The 25,993-nt window shown below is 46.0% G+C and overlaps 1 protein-coding gene across 1 annotated transcript in view; it reads right to left on the bottom strand.

Moving 5' to 3' along the window:
- The window catches only part of FANCM (FA complementation group M), a 1,896,264-nt gene that overhangs the window by 1,663,868 nt on the left and 206,403 nt on the right, over positions 1–25,993 (bottom strand). The gene's annotated exons all lie outside the window — the stretch shown is intronic.

Below are 25,993 nucleotides of genomic sequence, written 5' to 3' on the forward strand. Positions count from 1 at the left end.
CTCAATTACAGGGGTCGAAATTAAGGTTTATGGAGCAAATGCTGGAAATAGCGCCTGAATGTCTCGATTTTCCTATGACCAGGAGTTACTCATCGTAACCCAAGAGCCATGAAAGTCCAGTCTCAAAAAAGAGTTCCAAGGACAGTGTACGTTCAACGGCGAACTTAGCCACCTAAGAAAACTAAAAGTAACTTTCTGTCCAAGAAACAACACCCATCACATTTTAAATGACTCCTAAGTAATCCAAGACACATGGACTGGTTGCCCTATAGATATACTTATGAAGCATCAGTTTGCTTGGGGAGCCTGAAGAATCTCCTGGTAGGTATTGCTGTCAGGCTAACTAGGCACTTCTAGCTAAATAGCTCCAGCTCCCCTCAATTTTGAACAATGCAATTCCCCATCAACTGATTAAGCCTATAAGGATGTGTACCATAAGTTCACTGAAAAGCCTATTGCCATTTGCTTCTGGCAGATCATTTCTACGGGAACAGGGTTGCTGGGAATTCTGTTGTATTTGACGATCTAGGTGAAACATTTTGCCTGCAATTGCCTGTGCTGACAGACAATCAATGGGAAGCCTTCACATTCCTTGAAGTCAGCCTGTATGTCCGTGAACCAAAGTGTCTTATGCCATGGCTCATGCTTTTGCTCATAGCAGAAGCGTCCAAAGAGGGCTGGATAAGTACCAAGTAAGGGGCCAGAGAAACCACAAATTCGAGATGGCAGTATGGTTGGATTGTACATTCTAACCAAAGCATTGCCTCCCCTTTTCCTTAAGTCAGCATCATTCTCGTAATTTTCCTGCCGCCACAGCTCTCTATAGGCCAAAGGATGGTGAACCCTTCTTTGTGGGATACCTAGGAAACGTCACTCCACCTTTAACTACTGTTCTTCATCTCATTGACCTCTCTGTAAAGAAGCTCCTTTAATGTTTCAGAAACACTTTGAGACTGAAGTTACGTAGCTGTCTCAAACCCAGAGGGGGCGGGGGAGAGGAAGAGGGAGAGGGAGGGAGAGGTACAGGGAGGGAGAGTGAGAGAGAGGATGAGTCCTTGGCATGTGGCTGTGTTTGCCAGGTGAGAGGGGTTTCATTCTGTTGGACAATCAGGTGAATCGACAGACCACATGACAGGTAAAATAATGGCTCAGGTCATTTTTATTGCTTTTCCCACTATAGAGCTGTTTTGTCTATAATGGATATAGTTCCCTTCTCACCATCATGCTCTCTCTCTCTATGTCTTGCTATCGATGATACAGAGCACTCCTTGCAATAAGGCGCACACACCCCTTTCCCAAAAGAAAACAGTCCATGTCTCACTATGGGGCCCAGCAGATCCAGCTACCCAGACCTAGTCTCAGGTTTCGCCACCACCATAAAAATAGGCCTCCCCAGAGTTCTTAAGATAGACCTCAAAGATTTTGAGCAAATCCGACTCTCCCTCTTTAGCAGGCTTATTGCTAAGGTGGCAGTGCCTCTCCTGCTGCATCCTTGGCTTCCCCACCAGCTGTGCCTTTTCCATCATGCTATCTGGACTTCTATAGATCCTCTTTATAAATCCTATTTCTAGGACTGCCTCTCTCGTGCATCTTCTCTGCACTTTGTATGGGGCTCTCAGATTGGTTGTCACTCTTAATTGGTCTTTGTGCCCCTCCTATGAGAGGTCTAGGACTTCCTGAACTTTATAGAGCCCAGTGGCCATCAGTGATCTACAATTATCCCATGATTGTCTGCAACAGTCACTATTATGATGGTGATCTGGCTTGGCTCAGTTTCTACTTTTACAGAAGTCTCTCTCATTTTGCTTTCAATCGTAGGTGTAAGAGTGAAGCAGGCACTTGTGGCGGTCCTGGCTCACAAGCAAGGGACACGCGGGTGCACAATGCCACGAAGGTTTCCCTGACTGTTTCACTACGGCAAATATCTGCTTTAGTCTCAGCAGCAGGGATCACTTTTTACCAGACAAGGTACCACAGCATCCTTATAATGGCACAACTTAGTACAATTCTGCTCATGGGGGTTTCATTTATAAAGCGTATAGTAGCCGACGTGAAGACATTAATGCACAGTTGAATCAAATAAGTAGAAGGCAGCAAAGACAACAGCCTCAAGGTTTACTAAAGAGCCGGATTTTCAGAATTTTCCAAAAACACAGGAAAATGTGAGCTTTCTGCAGAGGTCAGTGGTAGGAGTGTGCGGATGAGGCCATATTGTGCTTTGCTAGGCCTTTTTCATGCCTTGCTATGGCTTTTTCAAATGTGTTAATCAGTTGGTGCTTATGGATAAATCATTATTGCCCAATATATATAACAAGTGGTTTGCCTGTTTCAGTCTCACCATCATTTTATGAACAAGATCCCAAGATGTTGGAAGAATGAAGAGAGGCTACAAATTGTTGTTGGATTAAATTCTTGACTATTTTGGTCAAATATGCCAAGCAAGTTCGTGAGAAGGTTTTAGCAAAAATAAGCACTATTCGGGTTAAACTGAATGCATTGTCTCAGACCGATGAAGCCTCTAAATTACAAAAGAATATGGAGACTAATCTTAGGGCATACGAGGAAGAACTTAAACATCGTAAATTACGCAACTTCCTGTGAGATAAGAAAGACTTATGCAATGGGACGAGCCTATACCTTCAGACGTTGATTTGACCAATTGCGCAAGCAACCATTAAAAATGGTTATTCCAAGTGAGGAAATGAATCCATCAACAAGTGAGGTACCATCCTACATCGGAGTCAGATGCCTCAATGAGTGAAACGGACGAGTCTGGGGGAAAAGTTGAATTCTTTAGACGAAATGAGGCTGCTGTGAAAGGGCAGTCGAACCAACAAGGCAACTCTAGGAATGAAACGGGTACAAAGAAGAGAAAAAAAAACAAGGAGAAGCCATAGAGGGCAGAAACGAGACAAGCAACAGTCAGGAACGGGTGTCACGTTATGGCCAACAGACTAATAAGAAATAAAGGACGATACCCAACAGAAAATCATTAATCTGTCTGATCATATTCTGGTGACATATCAGACTAGAGTATTAAACCTGGGTCTTAATTTTTGCCCCACCTCAACTTTTGATTACGTCCAAGCTCAAATAGTTTTTTTCCATTTCAATTTGAAAAATACGCCTCAAATGTTTGTGACAAACCAACATTTAAATAAAAAAAAAACGTAAACAAGAAAACTTGTATTCAGACATGCCGAAATGATGTAGCCACTGAGGATGCGGTCACTCTGACCAGCTTGATACATTGGATACAAATGGATCCTGGTGAATCTTTAGATTCTGTTGTTTGGGAAGAATTGGGGATCAGTACTGACTGGTGTAACAAATCCAAATTGAAGTGTAAATCGAAATTAAATCCGCCAGCACCTTCAGGTGGACTCGAAGCATTTCAAACTTTAGTGATCAATGACTTGAAGACAAGAAAGGCTGTTCAGGAACTGCAAAATCTGACCTCATGTATCATTAAAACCCTCTGATAAAGGGAGAAATGTGGTACTCATGAACAGAATAGATTATATCCATGAGGCTAACAGACAATAAAAGGATTCTGCATGTTATGGTGTGGTAACAACCAATCTGCTTGTGGAAATGGAAAGCACGTTGGAAGCCTTTTTGAATCATTGGAAAATGCAGGGGTTTATAGATGACATGTGCAGATTTCTTTTTACAAAGAATTCGACGATACCCACCATTTACTTTCTGCCCAAAGTTCATAAAAGACTCAAGAAACACCCATAGAGACCTAGTATTACCTTAGTGGGTTCTTTGTCGAAAAGTTTTTTTAAAATTTTATTTTTTATTAAAATGATATAGTTTAAATATAAACTTTTATAAAAATTACAATATTATCATTCATTCAAGTATTAGGGCAATATAATTATCAAATGAACAGCGATAAACAAACAACAAAATAGAAAAAAGAAACAAGAGAAAGTAAAAAAGGCACCAAAGCAGTAGATTAATTATACAATTAGTTCAAATTGTCAGATTACCGAGTTCTAATATATTGTACAGGAATTGAGAGATTGTAAAAATAAATTTGTTTGTATGGCCATTCATTATCATAGTCCATTTGGTTTCTGCGTCAACCTGCTGCAAAAATATTTCAAAGAAGGCACTGAAGGCGGCTCTCTTTTGGGCAAGAGCTGGACATACCATTATGAGATGATATAATGTTTTGTGCGTTTCGAGATCATGGAAAAAGCGGCAGTATTGCTCCGTGAGAGGTATTTGTCTAGACATGGGCAGACTAAATCATGTCGGTACAAGGTTCAGGCGAATTTTCATTTTGATGTCTCGAATTTTACAGTCAGGAAATATGGACACATATTTTGGGTGTTCATTAATGGCCAGTTTGTCACCAAAAAATTGATGGTTCATCCGATACACTGCTTTCGCCTTGTTTGTCTTTATCCAATCATTCCACATGTTTTCTCTTTCTGCATTTTGAGGTCGCAAAATTAACATTTCCAAAGAAACATCCTCAGGAGCCAATTGGTGTTTTAATTCCGATTTCCAAGTTTGTAGGACAGAATTGTTCATAGCTTTAGGATGGTTTCATAGGATTTGCAAGGATGGGGTTTTCTCGTCAGACAACGTTTTGCGAGATAGGTCTAGTTGCTTCCATAGAACAGTGGAAGCTAATGATTGCGTCGCTATTTCGTGCCTCATTCTGGCCATAGGGAAGTTCGAGGGAAGCCTTAAGATTTTACGCCGGAAAATGGCTTCAAGCTTTAGCCAGTTGATTTTTTGTGCAATGATCATAGATTCGCTACGATCAGTTATACTTGGGATAACTTTTTGCCTGTAATAAGAGAGTATAGGTTTAAATGAAAACTTGCCTGATCTGCGGTGTAATACACAGCCTTGTCTTGCTAGGGAGTGCATTTTCTCTTCAAGCTTGGTAGCCCATTGTTTTTCTGTCTTTGATTGATTAGTATTCTTAGGTATTTGAAGGCGAGGACTTCGTCAAGTTCGATACCATCTAATGTGAACTTGGAGCGATTTTTCTTCTTGATCGATGCTTCAGAAGTCATCACTTTCGTTTTTTGGCGTTGATGTGCAGTTCAATGTGTTCCATATATTTACCCAGGAGTAAGCTGGTTTGTAGGCAAGATGGTGTCTTGTCAAGTAACACAATGTCGTCTGCATACATCAGTTTGCTTTGTGGCGAATCAATTGTTTTCTGTGGCCTACTTATTTAGTCTTTTGAGCAGAAGGTTTCAAAATTGGACAACAAATAACTTCTATCTTTTTTTTTAATGCTACCATAATTTCTATGAGATACTAAAGATTTGTTGGGGAAACTTAATGAAATACCAAGACAACAAGATTATCGATTTGCCACAATGGATGTGGTATCCCTGTATACGTCTATTTAACATGGGATTGGTCTCAACGCCTGTGAATATTTCCTCAACCCAAGATCCCTTAATTTTCTTTAACACACTGAAATATTAGTGATGACTGAGTTGTGTCTAACTAATAATGTTTTTGATGGTAAATTCGATAGACAGCTACAAGGTACTGCAATGGGGTCTACTTTCGCCCAATTGTATGCTAATCTTCTGATGGGTTGGTTAGAAAAATGTATTTTGTGGACTGATGATAATGTTGAACACACAGATAAGATAATTCTATGGCTACAGTTCATTGGTGATCTATTTGTCATTTAGAAGGGCATCAAAAAAGATTGACTCAATTTTTTTAATAATTTAACCAGCAACACACTAAATTTGAGGTTCATTGAATCTCACAGCTGGAAGAGTGTCATCTGTCTAGATGTGGTAGTCATGGAAAATGTTGGTAAAATTGAGATCGATCTTCACAGGAAACCCAGAAGGTCCAATCCACCATTACATGCTACCAGTAGCCATCCGAAGAATCTTATCTAGAGTATTCCATATGGAGAGTTTGTAAGACTGCATCACAATTGTTCCAGACTAGACTGTTTTGACAGTCAGAGCCACATTACAGCTAGAGGTTTTAGAGACCAGGCCTATCCAAAAAGATTAATTGAGAGAGCATATTGGAAAGTACACAATATGAAAAGAGATGAACAAGTTACTTCTTACGTGGTAACGTTCTTTCTATGGGATGTTCCTCCGACGTAGTCCTTATCTTGATAGATCATCTCCAGCTTGCTGGCCTCGGAATTTTTTTTTCAGTAGAGAGCGCTGCGCTTCCACGTCCCTCGAGCCGATGTCCCTCGACAGCCTCCGTATCGGCGCCGACGTCATCATGCGTATAAATAGACTTGCGCAGCGTCCGTTGCTCAGTTCTGTTTTGACGTTAACAGTTGTTTTACATTAATTGGTTATTGACCCAGAAGGAGCGTAAGCTGTAACCACAAAGAAAGTTTTACTGAGGGGATGGATGGGAGGGGCGATGAGGAATACATCGGAGGAACATCCCATCGAAAGAACGTTACCAGGTGAGAAGTAACTTGTTCTTCGAAGGGATTGTGTCCTCCGACGTATTCCTTATCTTGATAGACTCCAATAGCAGTGTGCAACACAGCTTTGCCAAATCTAGTCTCTTGACTAAAGGAGGAATCCAGGTTGTAAAATCTTGTGAAGGTATGTGCAGACGACCATGTGGCAGCCGCACATATGTCTCGAATCGGTACCCCTCTTTGGAGGGCCGAAGAGGCTGCGATACCCCTGGTTGAATGAGCCCTAAGATTTTGAGGAGGCTCTTTCCCTGCCAGTTTGTAACATTCCAGAATAGCCAAAATAATCCATCTGGAAATGGTCTGTTTTGTTATCGGTAATCCCAATTTGTGCCCTGAGTAACCTACGAACAGTTGGTCTGCTTGCCGAATCCTAGGAAGTCTGCTGATGTAAAAGCTCAAAGCCCACCTTGGGTCCAGCCATTGTAGCCTTTCTTCCTCTTTCCCCGGATGGGGAGGGGGATAAAATGAAGTTAAGATAATCTTCTGAGTGATGTGGAATTCAGAAACCACCGTTGGGTGGAAATGAGGCTTCACTTGTAGGACAACTTTGTCTTTATGAAAAATTGTATGAGGGGGTTTACAAGATAGAGCTTGTAATTCGCTCACCCTCCTAGCAGATGTCAATGCCACTAATAAGACAGTTTTAAGGGTAAGAAACCTTAGCAAACAAGAGTGCAGTGGTTCAAAAGGAGTACCGATCAGGAATTTAAGTCCCATAAGGGAACTTGGAAGGGTCTTGGAGGATAGACATTGGTTAATCCCTTCAGAAATTCTATTACTAAGGGTAACTTGAAATACAATGGTTCCTCTGCAGTGCGCTTGAAGATCGATAGCGCTGCGAGATAGCCCTTGATAGTGCCAACCCGAAGGCCCGAATTTGCCAAATAGAATAGAAAAGATAACACCATTGGTGTACCACATGAAAAGGGGTCGATATTCTTTTCTCTACACCAGCTGCAAAATTTGTTCCAACGGCAGCGGTATAAAGTCTTTGTTGCTGGCTTTCTTGCCGAAAGAAACACCTCCATGACATCATCCGGGAGGTCCCAATCCTTGCATCTCAACCTTTCAGATACCAAGCGTGAAGGTTGAAGGTTCTGATGTCTGGATGGAGAACCTGACCTCCCTTCTGCGAGAGAAGATTCTCCTCGAGTGGAAGACGAATTGGAGGGCAGATGGACAGGTCCAGAAGGTCCGGGTACCACGTTCTCCTGGCCCAGTCAGGGGCAATTAGGATCATGGCTTTCCGGAACCTTCTCAACCTCCTGATCATTTGAGGAATGAAAGGGACTGGAGGAAACGCGTACAGAAGTGGAAACTCTCAGTCCACTACGAACGCGTCCCCTAGAACTCCTCTCGGGGGAAATTCCCTTGAACAAAACTGATTGCACTTCCTGTTGATGCTGGTGGCGAACAGATCCACTTGAGGGGTTCCCCAAAGGGTGAAGATCTGTTGAAGGACTTCCTGAGCTAGTTCCCACTTGTGGGAGACTGTACTCTGCCTGCTTAGAGCGTCCGCTGTCAAGTTTTTCTCTCCGGCTAAGTGAACTGCTGATAGAGAGATTCCTTCTTGGATTGCCCAAAACCAGAGCTGCATCACCTCTCTGCACAGAGGCAGTGATCCTACGCCTCCTCTTTTGTTGAGGTAGTGCATGGCCACTGTGTTGTCCGTCATTATCAGAACATTTTCCCCTGTACAGATGGCAGAAAAGCCTTCAGCGCTAGTATGATTGCTCTCAGCTCTAACGGGTTGATATGTAGGCTGGACTCCGATGGAGACCAACGACCGCTGATGGTCAAGTCGTTGGCATGGGCTGCCCACCCCGTGAGTGAGGCATCTGTGACTACTGTCATCTCCGGCCATGGTTGCCAAAACAGTTCTCCCTTCAAGATGTTCTTCTTGCAAGCCCACCACTGAAGGTCTCGAGCTACCTTGTCCGGAACCTGAAGGAGATCTGTCATTCTCCCTGAGAATTGCGACCACTGAGTTCTTAGTGCCCACTGAAGAGATCTCATTCTCAGGCGAGCCTCTGGCACAAGGAAGATGCAGGATGCCATGAGGCCCAGCTACCTCAAAAAGTCGAAGGCTGGGAGACGTTGGGCATTTTGAAACTTGGTGACCATCTGCAGAATATCTTGAGCCCTCACCTCTGGTGGCGAGGCTTTTCCCAGTGAAGTGTCCAGGACCGCTCCAATGAACTGGAGTCTCTGTGATGGTATCATCTGCGACTTCTTTAAATTGAGGGAGAAGCCCAGTTTGTGAAGGAAGTGGCAGACATTATCTAGCTGGATCTGAGCTTGTTCCGGAGATACAGCTCTGATCAGCCAATCATCCATGTAGGGGTAGATGTGAATCCCTTCCCTCCTTAGACTTGCAGCCACTACCGACATTAGCTTGGTGAAGGACCCTCGGGGCGGAGGTCAGCCCAAATGGCAGAACTCGAAATTGATAATGAGAGCTGCCAATTGTGAACCTCAGGTATTTCCTGTGTTTGCGATGGATTGGCACATGGAAATAAGCATCCTGAAGGTCCAGAGATACCAGCCAGTCCTGGAGCTGGAGGGCCTGAACGATCTGAGAGAGAGTTACCATCTTGAACTTGTCCTTCCTGAGGAACTTGTTCAATTCTCATAAGTCCAAGATAGGTCTCAGTCCTGCGTCCTTTTTCGGTATTGGGAAGTAGGGGGAGTACCAGCCCTTGTTCCTCTCCGCTACAGGTACCGGTTCTATGGCACCTTTCTCCAGCACGTCTACAATTTCCTGCAAGAGGAGCGGATCTGGAACTTTCCGAGAGCTGTTCCCCGGTGGATGACTCGGAGGAACGGGTAGAAAAGGCAGGCAGTAATCTTGGGCAACTGTCTCCAATGCACAAGCATCTGACGTAATAGCCTGCCATTCCGTCAGATGTTGAGTTAACCTGCCCCCTACTGGTGTCTTCTGAGGAGAGTCCTCAGAGTGATTTAGAGGCGGCTGATGCAGGTGCCGAGTGTAAAGAGGCACCTGCTGCTGCGGCTTTTGTATTTTTACCTCGTCCACCTCGGGTGAATCTTTTTTGACCTCTTTGAACCAACTGTCCTCTGCCTTTTCTGTAAGCGGAATAAAAGCAAAAGGACTTACCTCTCCAAGAGGTTCCTGAGGGGCGATATGGCGTTTGACGGATTGCGGCTCCCAGGGATTTTGCTGCTGCTTTGGATGTCTGTAACTTTTCTAGGCTGTCATCCGCCTTCGACCAAACAAAGAAGAGCCGTCAAAGGGCATATTTAAAAGTCTGGCTTGTACATCTGAAGCAAACCCAGACTTTCGCAACCACGCAAATCTGCGGGTTGTAGTACTTGCCGCCATGGCCCTACTGATGCTGTCGGCAGAATCAATGCCAGTTTGAAGGGATTCGCACATTGCGTCTTTACCATCCTTAATGTTTAGAAACGCTTCCCTTTCTTCTCCCTCTGGGAGGCAGTCAGCCGCTGATAAGGCACACTCCCAAAGTGTATAGCTGAACCTTGCGAGCGTACAAGTAGCGTTAATAGATTTCAACGCCATGCTACATGCAGAAAAAAACTTTCTTAGCCATAGAGTCGTATCTTTTGTCATCCCTGTCCTGTGGAACAGTAGGGTATGCCGATCTACTGCCTGATGCAGTCGCTGCTTGAACAACCAGACTCTCTGGAGTTGGATGTTTAGACAAAAATTCAGGGTCAGTAGTAGATGCCCTATATTTGGCTGATAACTTTTTGTTAACCGCCGGGATAACCTCAGGAGTTTCCCAGTTAGCCAATGTTTTTCTTTGTAATGCAGCGTGAAATGGAACCACAGGATCCTCCTGTGGGCCTTTGACTAAAATGTCTGTAAGGTCATCCTGTTGGAATGCAGGTGAAGGTGTAGACCAACCCATGAATTCTATAATTCTTGCCATTAAAATTCTGTAAGGGGTCTCGGCATGTTCCCCTGGGTCTGGTTTGGCAAATTCTATTTCTGGGGAAGTATCTAACCCACTTGCCTCATGTAAGGATTCTCGAAGATCCTTTAACCTATTTTCCTCAGAGGTAAATTCCTCTGGTTCAGGTGTTGCAGATCTCTGCAACCGAAAGGGTCTTTCTTGAGCCGAATCCTCCCCTTCCTCATAAATTGAAGACAAAGGTCTGAAATGATCTGACCTTGGAAGTGGCTTAAATCCCATTTCCAGAGCAGAAGAGGCTAAATTTGTCATAATTGGTTGAGAAAACGTCGACGTCGCGGACGTTAAAGGCTTCAAAAACACCAAAAAAGGCGTCGAGAAGATTGGAAGAGGCCTCGAAGAACTCGAGAGGATCGGAATCCTACTCGAGGTTGTCTATGACATTCTCGAAGTCGTGTTAGAGGCCCTGGGTATGACCACTGGCTGTAAGGTAGTGACGGCCGTGGGTTTGTTCTTTTTCGGCGTCGACATCGAAGACGGTGTCGATTTGATCGACCTATGCGTTGATGAGCCCTTCGATAATGGCGTCGATGACCCAGATTTATGCGTCGAAGGGACTTTCGACGATGGCGTCGATGGCACAGTGCCTTTGCTCGAGGGTTCGTGACGCTCGAGTAATTTCTTTCGAGGCGTTTAGATTTTTCGGGTCTTTCACCCAGGGTATCACCCTCAGCTGTCTTCGAGGGGGTCGAGGCCGCTTTCTCGAAGACACTAAGCATCCTTTTACAGAATTCCTCCCACTCAGCCTGAGAGCTATTTTTTGTGGGGCAGGTGACTCTTTCCAGAGAAACAGAAGACGAGGAAGGGGATCTTCGACGTCTCTTACTTGAATGCTTGGATCTCGAAGAGTGGTGGGAACTGCTTTGAGACGTAGAACGAGAATGTTTCCTGTGTCGGCGAGGAGACTAATGTCTCGACTCTGGCGAGGAAACTTTCGAAGGAGTTTTAACTGTTTTACCTCTCTCAAGCTTCCCCTTACGCTCCTTCAAGGCTTTCGCCGTCATGGACATGCAGTCCTCACACTCCGAACATTGGTGCTTCGATCCCAGGCACCACAACCAGATCCTGTGAGGATCTGTCAACGACATTTTCTTTCCACAGTCCCGACATTTTTTTCAGCCGGACCGTGGAGTCGTCGGTTCGGATGAGGAAACCATTGAGTAAGAATTGGTATTCTCGAGGAATAATGAAGAATATATTTTCTGACTAACGAACTGAGCAACGCGATTCCGAGGCCCACGAAGCGCGGAAAAACAGAACTGAGCAACAGACGCTGCGCAAGTCTATTTATACGCATGATGACGTTGGCACCGATACGGAGGCTGTCGAGGGACATCGGCTCGAGGGACGTCGACGCGCAGCGCCCTCTACTGAAAAAAAAATTCTGAGGCCAGCAAGCTGGAGATGATCTACCAAGAAAAAGAATACGTCGGAGGACACAATCCCTTCGAAGTGCTCTTGTTATAAACTGTCTAGACTGATGTAATCAATTTATCAAATGATAAAACAAGACTCATCATTGCCTATGATGAATATTCTAAGAACAGAATGATTATGAACAGATATTGAAATGTGTTGAAGCTTGACAATAGTTTAGCCAAGGTTCTATCTAAACATATAGAAGATCTATTTCAGTTAAAGACCGTTTGGTGTCAAGTTTTATGCAGAAAGAAATATTTACATCTGGTGCACAGTGCACTCAGAGATGCATGAGTTGCAAAGTGTGTCAATATGCTCATAATTGAACTATATACGTACACCCTGTGTTGAAACAGATTGTGAAGATTAAGGACAGGATTTCATGAAATACTCTGTTTTTCATCTACGTTTTGATGTATCCTGTGCAAAATGGTATAGGCGTGAAAACTCAAACTGCGGGTGTTACAACATACCTGTGCAATCAAGAACAACGACCAGTCATACACCATGGCCAAACATTTTAAAGATTTCTATGGTGGTGACATAAAAGGTTTCAAGTTCTTTGGTGTGTTAAGTATACCCCAACTGACGAGAGAGGAGGAATAGGGAACTAATGCTGAGACAACAAGAAATTCGTACAAGATTAGATTTTTAAACCCAATTTCCCCAGGGACACAGCATACTTGATTGTAACCCTCATCTAAATTGTGTAGTGATATTGAGATGCTTGTGGGAGAGTTTTTCTGATTTGTGTTGTTACTGCTTACTCACTATTCTCATTTCCTATCTCTTTCTTTCTTTTGTTCTTTGTTCCCGTTTTGACATTTGGATTTGCCGATTGGTGCCTTTGATGATTCTGTTTGTGTGTTTTTTGTCAAAACATTATGCATCATTTTGATCATTATGACAGTCTAAGCACTAACCTGGGTACAAACCACTGCTTTTTGAGTAAAGGTCATAACTAGTTGACAAGATGCTATTTTAGCCTGTTAGCACTTTATGTGTATTGCCCTCTCTTGCTGATCACTTATGACATTGTTCTGGTCCGATAGTGAAGTTCTTATTCTGCCACCTGCTCCTTTGTAAGTCAGTTTTGTTTGTAATTGAACAATTAGTCTGCTTTATATCAGTTTGTTATTCAAAAAAGTTTTCTTTCCCCATTTCACTTTGTTTATACCTTTTCTGTGCTTAAGGCACCTAGAGCTCGCCAAAGGGCAGTTACGGAGTGCTCCAGTGTCGCAATCTATCATTGAACTCACAAGATCTGGCGTCAGTGTCTGTTCGCCTTGATTCCTCGAGGTCATCAGTTTCTGCTTTCCTGCACATCCCAGCAGCCTCTCCTTCTCAGCAGCCCACACCAGTCGATAAAAGAGCTCTCCTTGCTCCTACGGCTCTCCAGTGCTCGCCTGCCACGGAGCCTGACTGAAACTGGGGAAACCTTTCAAATTGCACGCGTCGCGCAGTGCAACCTCTGCAGCTGCGATTCTCAGGGGGAAAGCTGTCAAGCCCAATGCTTACCGCTGCGCAACCTCTGCAATCAAGGTCTCAAAAGCAGAGACCCTCACAGAGGTCCCCGCGTCTCTTCTGTCATGTGGAGGTGTCATAACTACTACACCTCCTGCTCTTCTCTGTGGCCTGCACCAGAGGGTTGGGGGTCTTTTATGCATCTCAGTCTCCCTCAGGTGTAGGTCATTACCACTAACAAGCTGCAACTTGCAGTCTTGTGCCTCTGAAGCTCTCTTCCTCATCCCAGAACTTTGGGAACTGTGGACTTGGAGTCCATAATGTACATATAAGTGTTCTTCAGGTCTTCAATCTTACAGTATGCCATCAGAAGGGTAGGGTCCCTGGGGAAGTTATAAGAAGCATTTTCCCATTCTTCGCGACCTGTCCACTCCCATGTGATCCTCCAGCAGACCACCACCCCCAAGGTCAGGGTCAGGAGCATCTGCCTTTCCCTGGCCACATGTCCCAGATCGCAGTTTCTGGGGGAATCACCTATGATTCATCACATACAGCAAAGATGTTGCAGAATCCCCCTCTTCATCGATGCCCCATCTTAGAGTTTAAGATATTTGTATGTTGAGTCAGAGGACTTACATTTTTAATAAAAGTGAATAAGGGGACAGTCCCCAAAACCAAGGTTCACTAATTTATAAGCAACTGGAACATAACTACAGAGATCCAAAGTAAAAGCACTGCACCAGACAAGTGCCACAGGATCCTGTGTTTACTAGGATCCCTTTGGAAAAATGCTGCATCGAGAATTACACCAAAGCCAAGTTAGGAAATAAACGGGAGGTGTAGTTGTGTGATCCAGTAGACCAACCAGGACTACTGAAGATGCACAACAAAATCATCAGCACAGAGAGAGACCCGGAGAATACAGCCCTGAAGAGGATAGCAGAACAGTGGCCACCAGAGGATATAGCAGAACCAAACAACCAGGGTCGGCCTTCCACCAGAACAAGCCTCAAGGGGCCATGGAACCAGAACAGCTGGGCTTATTTCTTAATTGAATCAATAAACCTACCAAAAGGCACGTTTCAATGAGGATCATTAATCAACCAATGGAATCACATTAGAGCTAGTCTGGGAACACCAATACCTGTATAAAGGGATAAACAAACTAAGAAAGGGGAGCAGTGTTCCAGGAGCTAGTGAATCACATGGATAGTGGTGGACAGTACCAAACATTGAGATGGCAGTATAGATGCATGGACCCAGACTGCTTGTGCAAAGTGACCGAATAAGAAATGACAAAGGTCTTAGGGCAAGCTTGGCAGGCTGAATGGGCTACTGCTGTGGAGCCCTAAGAAATCAGATAAAGCAGAAGCTGTGAGGTTTCCAAACAAACTGCTTGTAGTGTGAGATAAGCGCTAAAGCCCTGCTTACTTGATGTCCTATCCCAGAATAGGGGAAAACATGAAGCTACGACTCTCGACCCTGGACCCTGGACAAAAGGGCTATGATTGATAGCTCTTAATATCAGTACGTGTTCATACCAAAAGACAAACCATTTACACATCCTAGCGCTTTGGACATTTGTACATGGCCTAATGTCTCTCAGGTACGGCTCAACACAATGCCAGGAAATTATAGTGAACTGAGACCCCCTTGCCTTACATGACAGTTTTGAATTGTTGCATAAATAAATGACACTTGATAAGAGAATACACAATGTAGTTTAATGTAAGCAGAATTTTCTCAAAGCACATGTGTGCATCATAAAAGCAGCTATAACAACCATCACGACTAAACATACAGTCAGCCAGAACAGCAGGACAATCGTAAGATATAGCTATTGTGGGTGGACAAAAAAATAAAAATCATTTAAAGATAAACAATTTAAAAGCATATATTTCTCTGCCCTCAGCCCTACACATTACGGCCAGACGCAATGCTGCCCAGCAAGTGCCATTCTTACTCATGTTAAAGGGAACAGCGCAAAGTAAAATTATGTCTTGATCGGTCAAGCCCTCTTCAGCTTCATCTGCTCTCTCCAGTCCACAGCTGTCAGCACGCAGATGGGCGCATGCCATCTGAATAAAACTGCCATATGTGCTGTCTCCCTAGGTCCGACATATATTTAATCTGCTGACAACATTGTAACATGTAGGATTGAAAATACCCATCTTTATTTCAGAAGTATGCCATCAGATGTTTACTTAGTAGCTCATTCAGTTTGAGAAAGTCCATTAAACAGAAAAGTTAGAATTTTGCTTTTCCACTAGATTCCAGGAAGCAGCTTTTTAGTCACTTCCTGTATTCTTCTAGCAGGTGAACAGAACTGTAAGGTAATTATAAATCACGTTGCTAACACCGGCCCAGTCTGCTTTCCTGTTCGCTTTGTAAAGCCATTAAAATACTTTTTTCCCTTTACAAAGCTTTGGCTACTCAACATGGAACATGTACATAATAATATATTGTGCTGTTCACAGTTATTTATACAATATACGGCATATATATGTATCATGCACATTGTAGTTTGTCACAGTGGTCTCAAACAATATATTAAGCCCATGATGTAATTACATGTGAGGTCATATGAGCTGGCATATCACTGGGAGAGTGAGAAGGACACTAAATATCTTATTGAGGATTGGACACTAAATTCTAGGAGCAGGATGAAGTCCTCGATTTTGGCGCAAAGCTTATCTTGGGTAAGAGAAGGGGCTCTGCAGCCATTCCAGGTCGATCACTCTCACCCCTCCTGATACTTAGTCTTGACCACCTGCCAAGCTACCTAGATTGGTCTGGCTTGTCCAGAAGGTTCCCCTGTTTCACTAAACCAAGGATGGCCTCCTAAACTTCTGCCCACCAAGCCAAACTTTAGAAATCCATCTTAATACACAGAATAAAGGTTATGATTGCCAAGGGGAAGAGGACGCAGAATACAAGCATGGGTACCGATAGATCAAAAAAGTCCCTATATCAATTTAAAGAACAAGGGTACATAGAAAGCCCAATGCCTTTTAGCCAGGCTTTAAAAATAAATCTGGATAACATTATATTAGTGCAATGTGTCAATGACTTATTATTTGTGTCTGCCACATATGAAACGTGCAGGCAGGACCCATTAGCATTGTTTTTTTTCTAACCTTTATTTTCAGTTTTCAGAAACAATAACAGTTACAATTACAACTATACGCTGTGTGATGCCCAAACCCCCCCACCCCCCGGCCCCTTCTCGTAGCTTGAGCGGAATGTTTGTTAGTAGTGTTGTTTCACTTCGGTCTGTGTTGTTTCACTTCGGTCTGTATGTGCAGTTCAAATAAAGGAAGTCCAGAAACAAAAAGGAGATTCAGAAATATCCTACCAGGTGTTAGTTCGATGCAGTTAACAGGTAGTTAATGTAGGGCCCCCATACGTCCAGAGGGCGTGCATGCAGAGGTAGGGTTCTTATAAAAGTTAACTCCATATTGTGGCAGTACGTCACATCCTGGAGCCACAGCTATATTGTGGGTGGGCGCCCTCTTCCCCAGGCTACTGCTATCTGCCTACGTGCAAGTACCAGCAGTAGTCCAGCCAGTCGTCTCACCGGGGGTTGCAAATCTCTAGTGCAGCCCAGCATCGCCACTCTCGGGCTTTGTTCCAGCGGTTCGCCCACAATTACAGAGACTTTGTTCAACAAATCCCCATCAGAATCGGGCAATTGTCGGACACTCCCAAGCCAGGTGCAGAAAGCCCGTCGTCGACTCGCCACACCTCTCGCAGGCTGCTGAGATGGACAGGTGTTGTCTGTGAAGCCTGGCTGGTGTGTGATACACTTGTACGAAATTAAAATGAATCAGTCTGTACCTGGAATTTAGTGACTCTCTGCGTCTGTCCCAGTATGTATGCCCAGTCTTCCTCCTTGATCGAAATCCCCACCGTCCCCTCCCACCTCGTCCTGGGGGTTGTCGGTCCGCTTGTGGTGTGTGCTAGTAGGCGTTTGTAGATGCTAGATATTAGCCTGCCTTCCTCTTGTGTTTGAATCACCCCACTTAGGAGTTGCCTAGAGGGTGGTTGTGCCGGGAATGACGGGAATAGTGATTTAATTTTATGTCGGAGTTGTAAGTATATGAACATGTCCAGGGATGAATCTGCTCCCCTTTCCCGTGCCTGTTGAATTGTCAGAAATCCCTCTTCCCTTAACCGATCTCCTAGCCTATGTATCTTCAATTTATCTGTCCACTGCAGGTATACCCTTTCAGCTGTGAGCAGGATCCCCGGAATAAATCCTGCAGAGAGAAGGGGTGTGAGTATCTATACATGACATTGCTTTTTCCCGGTATTCTTTACCATACGTCGTACGTGATCTGGGCTCCGTTCAGTGTTCTTGGCGGTACCCGGAGTTCAACAATGATCGCCACCTACAGGAGATTGGGGGTTATTAGGGCTCGTTCAATTTGAAAGTGGGTGCAAATGAAATGGGTAGCGTACCAGTGTCGTAGGAATTGCGCCTGTGTGGCCCAATAGCAGCATTCTAGGTCAGGCAGTGCCAGCACGGCTTTCGTTATTGGTTGAACCAGGATCGTGTTAGTCACCCTAGCTGGTTTACCTGCCCATATTAATTCCAGAATTAGTCCGCATAGGTGTCAGAAACCCCCCTCAGACCCTCCCCCTCAACAGTAATATTGGGATGTTGACGAACAGATACAAGAGTTTGGGTAATATGACCATTTTTACTATGGAGTCCCGGCCCCAGAGTGTGAGTGGAAGTTGTCGCCATCTTGATATTTTGTCGCAGTGTTTCTATCGACTTCCCGTAATTGTCCTGGAAGAGTTCTTTGCGATCCCTTGACAGCATTATTCCAAGGTACCTGAACCCTGCGGTCTCCCATCGGCACTCAAAATCATCTTTGAATTCTGCATTTTCTGTTTGGGGGAACACTACTGATTTGTTGTGGTTGACTTTTAACCCCAAAAAGGCCCCAAACCCGAATACCTCCCTCATTACTGGGTTTAAGTTTGTCACTGGGTCACTGACGAAGAGGGCTACATGGTCAGCGTATAGTGACAGAACCAGTTTGTGAGATCCGAGGGTGAGTCCTCTCTTGAGCTGTCTAGCTCTAAGGCCTGCAGCAAGTGGTTCCATCGCAAGGGCAAACAGTAGGGCTGACAAAGGGCAACCCTGTCTGGTACCTCTTTTTAGCATTACATGGGTCGACTGTTTTCCCTAGCACGATTCTAGCTAACGGATTCTTGTAAAGGAGTGAAACTAGTTTCAAAATGTATCCTCCGAGGCCCGGTTTCCGGAGTAACACGAAGAGGTATGGCCATTTGACTGAGTCGAAGTTTTTTTTGCGTCTAAAAGGACCACCACTGCCTGGGTTGAGGGGTCTAAGGCTTCCCGGATAACAAAGACTCGTCGAATGCCAAATGTTGTATTCCTCCCTGGTATAAAGCCTGCTTGGTCGGTTAGGACCAGACTGGGCATTAGTGGGAGCAATCGTTCAGTAAGGATCTTGGTGAAAATGTTATGATCAACGTTTATGAATGAGAATGGTCTGTACGAGGCACACTCTTCAGGGTGTTTCCCAGGTTTATGGAGTAGGACAATGTTAACTTTTCGAAGTGTAGGGGGGTAGGCTCTCAGTCTTAAGTGCCTCCTCATATACCATTAGCAGAATCAGCGCTAGGGTTGGGGCAAAGGTTTTGTAGTATTCCCTAGTTAGTCCGTCAGGGCCCGGTGATTTGGATCCCAGTAGTTCTTTAATTGTCGCTAGTATTTCTTCAAGAGTCATTGGCCTATTGAGGGACTCCCTCATTTCCCCTTCCACCCAGTACAACTATCTCCTCTAAGTAAGCTTGCAGGGCAATGGGGTCCTTCATGGACTTGGAACTGTAGAGGTCTTGATAAAATGTGTGAAATACCTCCACAATCTCCAATTCGTTGTATACCATGTTCCCGTGGGGGTCACGGACATATTCCACATGTGGGGGACGTCAGTCGGCGGCCAACAGCCTCACCAGGAGGGCCTCTGGTTTCTGGCCCTGCCGTACTTGATGGCCAAGTGCCAGGAACCGAACTTCAAGTTCGGCGGTAGCCCTGAATTTAGCTAATTCTTCATTGAGTAGGGCTAAGGTCTGTGGTTCTTGGTGTTCTGTGTAAGCCTTTCCTAGTTCTTTAAGCTGGGTCTCGCTTTCGGTGAGTTCCTTTCTAATGATTTTTAGGATTCCGTTTTCTTTGGCCATGCAGATCGCGCAGGTGTAACATTTCAGGGTTTCCGCAAAGGGTCCCACTCTATGTAGCTAACTCGCGATTGATTATGAGAAAGGATTTGATGTCATCTAGAAGTTCTTGGGCAAATACTATCTTGGAGTGCTTCTGCTTTGAATCTCCACCTGTTCCTCCCTCTCTCGCTGGCTATGGGTATGCACTCCAAAATGACTGGGGAGTGATCAGAGAGCGTTATCGAGAGAAATTGGCTATCGCCCCAACGGAAACCTCCCTCCCGGGACACCAGTATGTAGTCCAACCTGGAGCTGGTGCCGTGAACCCAGGAATGGTAGGTAAATTCTTGGGTTCCTATGTGACCAAGTCTCCACGCATCAGTTAGATTAGAAGCTCAGCAGATTTCCTGTATCTGAAGGCTCGCCTTAATAGGTATGTTTGTGGTCGTGTGGGATCTATCCCATTTGGGGTCTAGGGAGGTGTTCAGATCCTCGCCCCCTATCATCGTGGCTGTATTAAACTCTTTTAGGTGTGTCATGATCCAGTCAAATGCATTGGTGCTATCAACATAAAAATAAAAATGCCTAAAATAAAAATGCAAGACTTGGCTCTTTGTCTGAACAGATGCCTGGCAAGCCGTAAGTGAATGCACCTTCTGTATGCCTCCCTGTAATGCCCAATGCAAACTGTTCACTATGTATTCCATCATTCTGTACCAAGTATTTTTGTGGGGCTGCATTCTTGTAACCCTGATTCATGCCTTCTTACATGTCCTTCATAGCGCCTCAATGCCCGAGGGCTGCAGTGCACTCTATAAATATAAAAATAAATAAATAAAATAAACATTTTGTCCGTATGTATTTACCAGGACGACCAGTTTCTGCTCAAGTACCCCATGTACCAGCAGTGCTCTGCCTTCCTCATCGCTTGCCACTGACAGCAGCTGCAACTTCACATATCTACTTATCAGTATCGCCACCCCCCTAGCATACGATGAAAAGGAGGAATAATATCCGACAGCCCCAACTAGAGGCCCATTTCCCTTTGGAGGAGGGGAGAAGATGGGTTTCTTATATAAAGGCAATATCAATGTTATGCCTTTTGAGATATTCTCCTCGTTTTAGCTGGGTTGTTCCCCCCTCTAATGTTCCATGTTGCTACCTTGTATCTCTATGGTCTTTGCAATGTTTATACAGTGCATATTCAACCTTTTCAGGTACTATTCTACTAGTGTCTGGCTGCACCAATAGGTCAACTGTGTTCCGGAGTGGAGTTCGTCTGCGGGGACCAGGCTCACTGGTTGCGCATTCCCTTATAAACCTCTTTCCCAAAGCGCTGCATTCTATTCTTGCTAACTTGCAGCAAAGTTTCCCACCCTTTCCCACGCACACGGGCAACCCCCAACCCGCCTGTCAGTTGTGCCCTCCCCTTCAACAAATAACTTTTGAACAGTGCTGAGCTTGGGGCGCTAGTGCCCTACCAAGTCCAGTAGCTCCCTTCAGAGGGTGTACATAGTGGCGTCTAGGTGTGTTACCCAGTGCTCCGAGTGTCGGTGATATAATGGAGGTGGCCTTATTTGTTTCCCCCAGTACGAGTAGTCTATGTTGGCCTCATGGTGTAGGGAGTGTAATGTGTGACAGAATTCGTCACATACCATGTTGTTTCAGGATGGGTTTCTCCCGTCTCGGTCTCCCCTTGCAGGTCTTGGATTGTTATTAGAGGGCCGGCAGCCGATCTCATCTAGAAAGTTGCTCACCTCCTTAGGTGAGTTCAAGAATTGCACCTTCCTGGCATGCTGAACACAGAGTTTTGCAGGAAAAGGCATAGCGTACAGTATTTGGTTGTCCCTCACATGTCTTTTCACTCCTGTGAAGGATCTATGCGATGGTTGGACTGCCGATGAAGTCTGGGTAAATTTGGATCTGGTCTCCGTCGTAGAGCAATCCCTTCTTCCCAGGCAAGTCGCAGGATTGTGTCCCGGTGCCTGTAGTTGAGCAGTCATGCAATGATGGGGCGGGGGCCTGCTCCTGGGATTGGGCGATTGGCGGCCACTCGATGGGCTCTTTCGACCATGAAGAGATGGGAGAGTGAGGGTTTTCCAAACAGCTCTTTACACATTACTTCAACAAATTCCTCCATCTTCTGCGGGATTTGTCTCTCTCACACCTACAAACCAGATATTATTGCGGTGTGTCCTCCCTTCTAGATCCTCATTTTTGGCTGTCACTGCCTTCACTTGGACTTTGAGTGCAGTCACTGGCTGTTAACGCAATGCTTCCATCTTCCAGGTCCAACACCCTCTGTTCGGCTGTGTCTAATCTGTCACCATGCTTGTCTAGCCGGTACTGTAACAGGTCTATTTTTGAGGCAAGCATGTCTAGTTTGGAGTCTAGATTCCCGATGTCTGTTTTGAGTTCAAACAAAATCTCTCAGATGTCAACATTTGGGGTCTGGGCCGTCCTCCCCGTCTCGCTCCATTGTTGTTGCTGGGGGCTCTGACTGTGGTTGTGACCTAGGGGTCTAGGTGACAGTCCCGGATTCAAAGTTCAGCTTCCTTTGTGATTTGTCCGATTTTTCCATGCTCGATTACCGTCGCCGATGAGGTTAAGGTCGGTTTATTAGAAGAAGTTCCAAAAGGGCCGAGAGTGCAACTGTATTGACATGGCACAGTGCCAGCTGGTGGTTTCTTTAAGAAGTTCTAGAAGTTGTCTGGTCAAGGCTAGAGTTGGTTACCATTTTGTGAGTCTAATTCGTCCTGCACCTGCTGTGAGGTCCCTGCTTTCACTGGCAGGGTCCTTCACTTAGAGATGTTTTCCAGGTGGTGACTTTTATGCTCCATTCCCTTGGGTGTCTGTGCAAAATGATTCTCTGTCGTTCCCCTTCAGTTTGCCGGGCCACTTCTATGGTGGTCGTGATTCTTTGCTCGGCTCGCCTTGTTTATTCCAGCCAGGTATTGAAAGCCGATTTCTTGAAGACTTTATTGCACGAGGTATTGACTCTTACTTCTGCTGTGAGCTGTTGGGTTGCTGTGTTGCTTAGCAGCAGCTGAGGTTCGCTGTCCTGTTCGCTGCGTCCTAGGAGCAAGGGATGTCAAGCAGGCAGATTCAAATTGGTCTGTGGTAGGTCCTTTTCGCTTGGCGCTACTCAAGTGGTTATGCAGCCGTGCAGGATCTCTCAGGGTATATGTTATAGGGGTGTTGTTGCTATTCGCATGTTACTACTGTTCTGCAACGCCCCAGGTATGGTTCACTGTCGCTATGTTGTTAATTCCGGCTGCTGTTTTGTGATGTTAGAGTTGCTCTGCTGCACCCGATCACCAGCTCAGTCTCGTTTGTGCCCGCTACAAGGTTATAGTCTGCGTTGTTATGCTGTGAAGGGGTTGAGCCATGTCAGGCGCTCAAGTTATTCTGTCCTCACTGTAGGACTAAGGTCTTCTAAGGGACCCCAGGGTGGGCTCCAGACTGCCTCCAACCCCAGAGACTTTGTTAGAGGGGGCACCTCTGTCTGCCGGGTTTGTCCAGCGTGTGCCGCTGTTAGCCGGGTGCCACAGGGAGTACGGTTGTCGGATTTATAATAAAGACTGATCAGACCTGGGTCAAACTCCAGCTGGGGTACCCACACCGTGCTGTTGTGACAGAAGCAGCACCTCCAACCCCGTGGCCGGAGAGGGGGAGAGGAATGGGGGACCAGTCTCTCTTGTTCCTCAGAGAGCCTGCACTAGCTGGGAGGGGTTGCCTGTGCTCCTCACGTTTGAAGATCCCACCGTTGTGGCCAATGACTTGGTTTGCTTGCGGTGGAGGGGCCGTCTAGATGGTCCCCCATGTACAATTGCCCGAGTCGCTTTACGAATAACCATTAAGCTTCAGCTAGGGCCCCCGTCACTGTGTTGACAGCTGTGACTGTTGTCTGTTATTCCCAGTGGTTTGGCTCGCTGTACTGTGGAGAGGAGCGTTCGTGCCATTATGGATAGCCTGTCCGCTTCATCCACCTCCCGGGACCAGGCTATGCCGGGGACTCTGGGGTGGGCTCCAGAACGCCCCCCAACCCAGAGTTCTGGCCAGCGGGGTGCAGCAGGGGGGAGTGTTGGATTGGCAATGGTGTTAGGGCGCGCCCAGCTGAGGCCCAGTTGGGACCCATGTCAAGTACTGCTGTGACGGGGCTTGCGCCACCCTACATGCAGTGCCCCCTCCAAGCCCACGACTCATACAGGGAAGGTGGGGATGAAGACTCACCCCTCTCGCCAGGTTCTGGTGTCCCCCGCCAGGCCACCAATATATCGGAACCTCCCAGTTTATTGCTGGAGCGCAGAGGGCATACTAGTCTGTCCGATGCTTATGCGCTCTCCGGCTCCAGTGCGCTACCCTCGTTCCCCAAAGGGTTTATGAATTAGTGTGTGTATCAGAGCCCGGAGCGGGCTCCTTACCGCCTCCACTCCGATGAAGTCCATGTCGTGGTTTCGGGGGCGGCTGACCATCTTGGAGTTCTGTTCTGTAGGATTTTCTTGTTTTGCTGAGTTCCTTGGTTGGGTGGTTCAGGCGTTACCGAGCATCTGTGAGGTTTGAGGTAGCCACTACTCAGTGTCCTACTGTCCCTGCAGCCCTCTGTCAGGCAGCCAGGGGTTTCCTGGTTGCTCCGGGGCCGTCACGCTCGGGCGCCTTCTTCCACTACTCGACTGCTGTTTCAGCGTCACGCAGCATGCACCCCAGGGAACTCCCGCGCTAATGCCGTTTTTATGCCACAGGTGGGATTGCTCACTGGCAGCTCTGCTGTCGTCGTGTTCCGTTGGTAGTGCCTTGTCTCATGTGCTCTCAACCGGCATCTGGATGGGAGAAATCATCAAGATCCACTGACGGATTCTCGGCGCCACTGTTGGTTCGCCGCCGGAGCCGAAGTTATTTTCCCGTCCGATGTCATGTTACGTTCCTACTGTCAGGGGGATCCTTGTGCCTTCTTGCTTACTACTTGTGATCTTGGGGGCTTTAGAAGGCCAGCTCTGATGTTGGCATGACTCTTTTGCCACCTCGGGCATCTATTTTTCAGGATTTTTGGGAGCACTGTTTGGAGCTCACAGGAGAGACGGCATCTTGGTCAGGCTCTCTAGCGTACTCACCCATTAGCATTGTTAACAGCGCTGGCAAAGAAGGGGCATAAAGGTAGCTCATCAAAAGGTTGCAATAACAGAAAGAGAAAGTACATTATTTTGGTCAGGATATATTGGTAGGTAAGTGAAGTATAACGAAATCAAGGGTAGAAGCCATAATGAAATTGCCAAACCCGTAGCAATCAGCCAAATAAGGTCCTTAATTAGTGCCACTGGGTATTATCAGCGAAAAATTGGTTGTGAGAATAGAGTGAAGCCACTACAAAAAAGCACTCCCCTAAATTCAACCGAACCCCTCCAATGGACAGAGGAAGCAGAAAAGGCATTAAAAGAAATAAGACTAACTATAGCACGTCCTCAAGCCCTTGAGCTACTGGAATATTTAAAAAGCTATTTATCCTGAGGATCCTCAGTTGATCTTCGACCGCCCTATACCCCTTATACAATTTTTTAGAGGGGTTTTCCCCAACCCGCACCCTGGCGGCCTCCACCTCTCTTTCCAACTGTTCCCCTAGCCTCCGCATCTGTCTATGTCTCTCCGCATGCAGGGCGATTAAATCTCCCCTCAACGTAGCTTTGAAGGCGTCCCATCTAACTTCTAGGCTTGTGTCGAGATCATTGTTCTGTTCAAAATATTCTCGGATCTTTCCCTCCATCTCCTCCCGCGTCACCTGTTCTCTCAGGAGCGCCTCTGGGAACTTCCACCTCCACAACCCAGACCTCCGACCCCCCAACCGTAGCTGCATTTGAACTACCTTATGGTCCGCTATCTCCATAGGGCCTACCTCTATAGAGTCAACCACCCCAACCAAGCTCGCAGATACCCAGATGTAATCAATTCTAGACTGCGACCTGTGAACAAACCCGAAAAAAATGTAAACCCCCCCTCTTCACCCCTTAGCGCTCTCCACACGTCTCGCAAGCCCGCTTCCTCCCACCGTTCCTTCAATTTTGGCGAGGCTACCACACACCCCCCGCCGCATCCCTCCAGCTGCGAGCGATCACTCCTTCTGTCCCATGCCAGGTTGAAGTCCCCCATCACTATTACTGGTCCTCTTGCAAAGTCTTGTAGCGTTCCCACACCTCACGCAGGAACTGGTCTTGCCCCACATTTGGGCCATACACCGAAGCTATGGTGAAGTGCGAACCCATGTACTCTCCCCGAACCATGATATATCTCCCGTTCTTATCCCGGATAGTGTCAGAAACCGGAAAGTCTAATCCCCTTCCAAATGCCAATGCCACCCCTCCTTTCTTGGCAGGACCCGATGCGAAAAGTATTAGCGGGAACCCCTTCAGCCTCAGCCTCCGTTGATCCTTCCGCAGTAAGTGGGTCTCCTGCAAGGCCAAAACATCTGGCTTGTGAGAACCGACGAGCTGCTCCAATTTGGACCGCT

This window comes from Ambystoma mexicanum, chromosome 14 (genome assembly GCF_040938575.1).
Source record: "Ambystoma mexicanum isolate Mex_15411 chromosome 14, UKY_AmexF1_1, whole genome shotgun sequence".
Classification (NCBI taxonomy): domain Eukaryota; kingdom Metazoa; phylum Chordata; class Amphibia; order Caudata; family Ambystomatidae; genus Ambystoma; species Ambystoma mexicanum.